The sequence below is a fragment of the Mus caroli genome, chromosome 2 (genome assembly GCF_900094665.2).
Source record: "Mus caroli chromosome 2, CAROLI_EIJ_v1.1, whole genome shotgun sequence".
Taxonomy (NCBI): Eukaryota; Metazoa; Chordata; class Mammalia; order Rodentia; family Muridae; genus Mus; species Mus caroli.
Window position 1 is genome coordinate 56,514,305 of NC_034571.1, and position 7,550 is coordinate 56,521,854.

Consider the following 7,550-nt stretch of genomic DNA (forward strand, 5'->3'; position numbering starts at 1 on the left):
TATCCTGGGTTCCTCCATACAAGGCAAGTAAATATGAATCACTTGAGTTGCTCTGTACATTCTGCTTGTTTTTCTAGAACAAGAAATAAAGTCGTAAAAGCTTTTGAAGCAGAGATACTCTCAACCACTAGTAATTGGAATATATACTGTAGACTTCGAATTGTTGTCTGTAGGGTATCTTTTTCTTAGTAGATGTTAAGACAATTCTTCATTGAATTATTTGCACAAATAGATGAGGAAAACTAAAAATAAAATGACTTGGAAAGATGAAATTTAATTGACATCAAGGATACTTATATCACATCATCAAGAAAAATCATGGCAATATCAGCAAGTGCCTTTTAAATTAAATGACAAATTGGAAGTGTTTAACAACATATGGTCTCTTTTCCTTGACATATATGATTAAGAATATATCTTTTTATCAAAATGTAAAATACCATCTGGCAAAAGTAACAATTATTCTATTGGCTTTATACATTAAATTAATTCACTGTACTTTAAAATGTAAATATTTTCCTATTTTTTCTTTTCCTTGTGCTGGATCTATATTTATTTATAATACAAACTGCATAAGTCAAAAACTATAATTAGGTATAACAATTAAAACCAATTTTGAATTTTGAACAGAAAGTATTCCTTAAATTCATACCAAACATTTCTTAAAATTTTAAATGGCAACAGCCCTTTTTTTAAACATTCATCATTACAAAGCTGGGTTAATGAAAAATTTACTATTGTAACTTATTAAGCAAGTCATTGGACCTGTTTTTGAGAGTAGTAAGCTCTTTAATGTAGGAAGGGGCTTTTATTACAAAGGCAGTGTGTCTGTGCGCCTTAAGGTTTTGAAATCCAGAGAGTAATGGTAATAATCCAGCCATGCACTTATTCAATAGACACATCAAGTTCAGAGAATACTGAAAAAGCAGCAAACACAATGTTCACTAGACATTTAGTGATCTGAACTTTTGGCAGCATAAGTTTTAGGAAGCACGTTAAATATAATCCTTTATGTTACAGTGTTCTTAAAGCCACAATGGGCCTAACCTAAAAGAGAATGTGTTATCGTTGGTATATAATATTCCTATCAGATATGTCTCAATAAAAGTTTTGATGTTTGCGATTTTAAAAAAGTTATTATTTTAAGAGGAATTTTATCTCGGTTTTAAATGTTCTCAATGCTTTAAAGTTTCCTTTGTAGGTAGGAGAGAGTAGTTGGATAAATATTTCTAGCATTGAATTTAAATTTTAATCTCTACTATGACAAGAGTATATTTTCTTCTTTAAAAAAACATTAAAATTTAAACTAAAGTCAGGCTAAGTAAATCAATGTTTATAAGTGGGGATATAAGAGAAGATTGCACAAGATGCCCTGAATTGATCACCCCCACCCCAAAATGTAGGACCAAGTGTAGGGGTAGAGAAGTGAGAAAGAACAGCAGGAACTATAAGAGGAAATATATTGGTTTGAAGATCCTAAAGGCATGAAGAAACATGATTTAAATAAACTGAACCCATTTTCAGTTTGATGAACCCAAAGATTCAGTCTGATGGATCCTGACAAACCACTACCACAGTAAATATATTGAACACTAATAGCAGCTCAGAAAGTTCTGTTATGCTTTTGTACAGTGACTTGACCCTAAACACACTGTGAATCACCAAGGCAACTGATCTCCTGTCAGTATAATACACAAGTACACGTATGTGTGGATATGTGAATTTTTTTTAGAGTTTAAAGTGTTTTTTAATAGCATGTACTCATGTTGATGTTTTAGAAATTTATCCATCTTATTGCATATAATTTTCTTTTTATTGGCTTTGGATTTATGATCCTCTTGCCTCTGCCTCCTGAGTATTGGGATTATAGCTGTGCTTGCCTTCCTGGCAAAATAATTGTCTTTGAAGTTTATTTTTTTAATGCTAGCACAAGCCAAATGTGGTAGCATGTATCTGTAACCTCAGTGCTCAAGAATTGAAACAGGAAGATCTGAGCTTGAGGCTAGTCTGGACTACACAGCAAGTTCAAGTGCAGGCTAGACTACACAGTGAGACCCATTCCATAGAAGAAAAAGAATAAAGAAAGGAGGGACTAAAATAATTGTAGTGCCTTTTAAATTGCTGTTTGCCTGACTTATCTTCCATCCTTTTTGTCCTTTAATATAAAATTAATCTCTTATGGATGGAACATAATTGCAACATTTCCACACATTTTGCTAATTTCTGCTTCATATCTGATTCTTTATCTATTTACATTTAATGTAGTTACTGATAAGGCAGGATTTACATTTGTTTCTTTGCTGACTCCTCCTTCCTCCCTCCCCCCTTTCTCCCTTCCTCCCTCCCTCTCTTTCTCCCTCCTTTCTGTAATTCCTTCCTTCCTTCCTTCCTTCCTTCCTTCCTTCCTTCCTTCCTTCCTTCCTTCCTCTATTTCTCCAGTCATTTTCCCTTCTTTCCCAATAATTAATTAATTAATCTGCTTTATATTCTCTCTCCTCTCCTCCCAGTTCCACCTCACAAATTCTTCTCCCCATTACCCCTTCCCTTTCTCCTCAGAGCAGGGAAGCCCCCTTGGGTACCTGCCTGCGTTGGAACATCAAGTTGTAGCAGGACTAAGCGCATTCTCTCTCACTGAGTCCAACTAGCCAGTCCAGCTAGGGGAAGGGAGACCAATGTCAGGCAACAGAATCGCAGAGACTGCACCTGCTCCAACTGTTAGGAGACTCATGAAGACCATCATGTGTGGGGAGGGGTACAGGAGAGGGTTGGGTGACAGAGCAGAAATTGGTGGGGGGGGGCATCTCTGGGACTAGCCAAAGACCTGGGAAGGGGAGTCTCCTGGAAGTCTATAGGGGTAACCCAAGTTGAGACTCCTAGCAGCGGGGTTAGGATGGGGTATGGAGACTAAAGTGGCCATCTCCTGTAGCTAGGCAGGACTTCCACTGGGGGGGACATCAACCCACCCACAAAACCTTCAACCCAAAATGTGTCTTGCCTACAACATGTACAGGGATAAAGATGGAGCAGAGATTGAGGAAATGGCCAACCAGTAACTGCTCCAACTTGAGAACCATCCAATGCGATAGAGCCAACCCCTTATATCATTAATGATACTCTGTTATGCTTGTAGACAGTAGAATAGCACAACTGTCTCCTGAGAGGCTTCCTTCAGCAGTGGATGGAAACAGGTAGAGAAACCCACAGCCAAACATCAGGCAGAGCTCAGGGAGTCAGTCTTGTGGAAGAGAGGGCAGGTGGGTAAGACTGAGCAAGCTGGAGGGGGTCAAGGACACCACAAGAAGACCTACAGAGTCAACTAACCTGGGCCCATGGGGCTCACAGAGACTGAACCATCAACCAGAGAACATGCATGAGGTGGAACTATACATTTGTCGCAGGTATGCAGCTCAGTCTTTTCCAATTTTTAATGTCTCTATTTTAACATATTTTTCCAACAGACAAGAAGTTTTAAGAGGAAGTTATTTAAATTTTTAAAAAATTTTAAAGTTTTTTTTAATGTGTATAAGTGTTTTGCCTGCATATATGTCTGTGCACTGCACGGGTGCCTAGTATGCATAGAGGCTACAAGAAGGCTAGAAGAGAACATCAGGCTCCCTGGAACTGGGGCTACAGATGATTGTGAGCCATCACATGTGTGCTGGGTCCTCTGGAAGAGCAGGCATCGCTGAGCATTAGAGAGAGCATTAAAAAAAATATCTCTGTATGGCTCATGCAACAAATCCAGCAAATACTGGACTTTGAATCCACTGGAAAGGTCTCCTGGGTAAGGTGCTAAAAAGATGACAGTGAGCCAGACAGCCATGGACCTATCTTCACGAAGCAGTCCCAGTACAAAGAAGGTAAGCATCATAACAGCAGAACTACCGGTGTGGGGCTGAGAAAGAGCACAGTAAGAGGAGCCATCCTGCTGACCTTTTCAGACTTCAAAGAGATTGGTTAAGTGAACGGGGAAAATGGAGAAAGCAGCAGAGTGCTCTGGTCAGAGGGAAAGGAATATATGAAAACTATCAGAAGCGTAATTAAGGGAGGGGATGGCACGAAGGAACTTGGAGGAACCTAAGTAGCATAGACTCTACCCCCAGCATCCCAAGGGCAGCTACTTGTTTCATGTTTGTCTTAGTCAGTCAGGGTTTCTATTCCTGCACAAACATCATGACCAAGAAGCAAGTTGGGGAGGAAAGGATTTATTCAGCTTACAATTCCATACTGCTGTTCATCACCAAAGGAAGTCAGGACTGTAACTCAAGCAGGTCAGAAAGCAGGAGCTGATGCAGAGGCCTTGAAGGGATGTTATTTACTGCCTTGCTTCCCCTGGCTTGCTCAGCTTGCTTTCTTATAGAACCCAGGACTCCCAGCCCAGGGATGGAACCACCCACAGTGGGCCCTCCCTCCTTGATCTCTTATTGAGAAAATGCCTCACAGCTGGATCTCATGGAGGCATTTTCTTAACAGAGGCTCCTTTCTCTAATAGACTGTTGATACACAAAACCAGCCAGTACAATGTTATATCTTTGTTTCTGTATTTCTTCATTACTGCAAGTTTTAATGTTATTTGTTCCACCTCTGCTTCTCTCTCTAGTTTTGAAGAACTGTCTTAATACTGTAGCCCTGGCTGATCTAGGACTTGCTACATAGACTAGGTTGATGGCAATCCTCCTGCCTCTGCCTCGACAGTGCTGGGGTTACAGGATGTGCCATAGTAATTGTTAGTCTTTGTTGTGAATTTGTCTATATTTAGAATCACCATGGAAGCACACCTTTGGAGGTATACACACACACACACACACACACACACACACACACACACACACAGATACACACATATGTGTGTATGTATCTATTTATACCTTGCCTTAAGTATATATTAACTTAACAATCTTGTTCTTTGATTATATGCACACAGGCATATTTGAGCATTTTATTTTTTAATATTTTATTTATTCATTTATGTGTGCACAACTTATGTGTGTGTCTGCGTGTACATTTGCAAATGTGTGCATAGGAGCAAGAAGAGGGCATTAGGTGTCCATCATTCCTCACCTGTTTCTCAGAGGCAGGTTCTTCTTGAACCTGGGGCTTTCATTTTAGCTATACTGAAAACCAGTAAGCCTGAGCAATCTTCTTATACTTACCGTGTGCCAGGATGGGTAGCATGGGGATTCAGGGACTGTCCGGTGGCTTGTGGGTGAGTGCCAGGATCTGAGTCCAGTCCTCATGGCCACTGAGCAAGCACTCTGAGCTGCTAGGCAGCCCTTCTAGCTCCATGTTTTTGAGTTTTTCTAAGTGCTTGCTCTGGAAATTATAATTTTACTTATCTAGTTTAGATATATCTACTTAAGTTCAATACTGTAGAAAAGCCTTGTACTATGTAACTTCATTTTTTTCCTTTGGTTGTCATCATACAAATTATATCTTTATATGAACTACTTCTAGATTTATAATTGCTTCACTCAGTCCTTTAGAACAAACAGAAACACACACACACACACACAGTCTTTTACACTAACTTATTCATTTGTCTTTACAAATATTCATTCTTTCATGTGGTTTTTGAATATCTAGTGCCTTTGTATTTGAAACTAAAGGACTCTCATTAGTATTTCTTGTTGAGATTTCCCATTGGCAAATCCTCTTTATTTTCTTTAGTATATACATTTTGAATATGTATTAATATTCCCTCTGGTTTTGAAATATAATAATCCTGGATGTAGGATTCTTTTGGTCTTTTTTTTCCTGTTTCAAAAGCTTTATTATTATTTTTTTAACTTGGTCCAAGACTTGGGAGGGGCTTTAGGGTGGTTACAAAGCTGCCTAGTGGCCTGAGAGGTTCATTCAGTTGGAGGTCCTGAGACTGGCTATTTCAAAGCAGAGGAGGGAGCTCCTTGGAAGGTGAAGAAGCCTTCTAGTCGTGCTTAGGAGTGAGCCACTCAAAGAGGTATGTAGCCAGAGATGTCTGGGGCACACCAGTCTGTTTGTTGTTGCCCAGCCATCCTATGGAGGTTGATCAGGTCGTTGTCCATCTTCTTTTGTTTGGTTTTTTTTTTGTTGTTGTTGTTGTTTTTTCGAGACAGGGTTTCTCTGTATAGCCCTGGCTGTCCTGGAACTCACTCTGTAGACCAGGCTGGCCTTAAAGTCATAAATCTTCCTGCCTCTGCCTCCCAAGTGCTGGGATTAAAGCCATGTGCCACCACTGCACTGCTGTCCGTCTTCTTTATGAGCTCCTTATTCAGGATGTGGTTTTCCAAGAAGTCACAGAGATGAGGATCTGTGCGGGCAGAACCCAGGTAATAAAGATCCAAAAAGGCCTGATTCAGGTTTTTCTCCAGAACCTAGGCAGCACCCATGGCCTCCTGGGTTTCACCCCACTCATCTCATCTTGAGATGGTTTCTACACATCCTGGAAGAGTGCACAGCTAGTGTTCATTCTGCAACTTGACGAGTTGCTTGGTGCCCTTGGACTTCTCGTATGCCAATTGGAGGAAGAAGTGGCTTGCACCCCTGATAGCCACATCATCTGATCAAAATAGTAGCCCAGGGAGGTAGGTGTAAGAGGCCTCTGGGAGCAAGTTGACCCGGTAGCTCCCAGCAGCTTCCCCTCTGGTGGAATAATCCTGACATCTGAAAGGTCATGGCTGATCCATGAGTATGGAGCTAACCTGGAAGAGATGGTGCTGGCTGGTCCTAGGAACCAAAAGTACTGAAGAGATTGTCTTGGAGGCTGCAACTGAAGAGACTGTAAGGCTGCTGGAGAGTTAACAGAGTCCAAGCGTCAGTTTTGTCCAAACACTGTTGAAACAAGACAGATCCACAGGCCCTCCAAGGCACTGCTGTCATTTTTGTTTTTATATTTGATTGTGTTCTATGGGTTTTCGAAGAGCTGTCTATATTTCTTCATGCTTTTTTTGTTCTGTTTTTGAAATTGGATAGTTTCAATGACCCATACTGAAATTGCTTATTCTTTCTTCCCTTCCTTAAACCTGCTGTTAAGACCCATTATGTAAAGTTTTCACTTTTGTTAATGTATTTTCAATTCTACATCTTATGTCTTTTAAATAATTGCTATTTTTAAAAAAAAATTTTAAGGCTTTTTTTTTTTTGCGAGACAGTATCATTATGTGGCCCTGGAACTCAATATGTTAACCAGGCTGATCTAAAACTAACAGAGTTTGGCCTCCTCTTCCTCCTTCTCCTCCTCCTCCTCCTCTTCTTCTTCCTCTTCCTCTTCTCCTTTGTCTGTGCTGGGATTAAAGATCTGTACCCTCATTTTACCTAGTTTTACTAATTTTTGATGTTCTCTTTTCCCTTACTTTCTTTTAGTTCTTCAGAAATGGTTTCCACTAGCTTTTTGAACACATTAAAAAGTTCTGTTGCCGGGCGTGGTGGCGCACGCCTTTAATCCCAGCATTTGGGAGGCAGAGGCAGGCGGGTTTCTGAGTTCGAGGCCAGCCTGGTCTACAAAGCGAGTTCCAGGACAGTCAGGGGCTACACAGAGAAACCCTGTCTCGAAAAACCAAAAAAACAAAAATAAA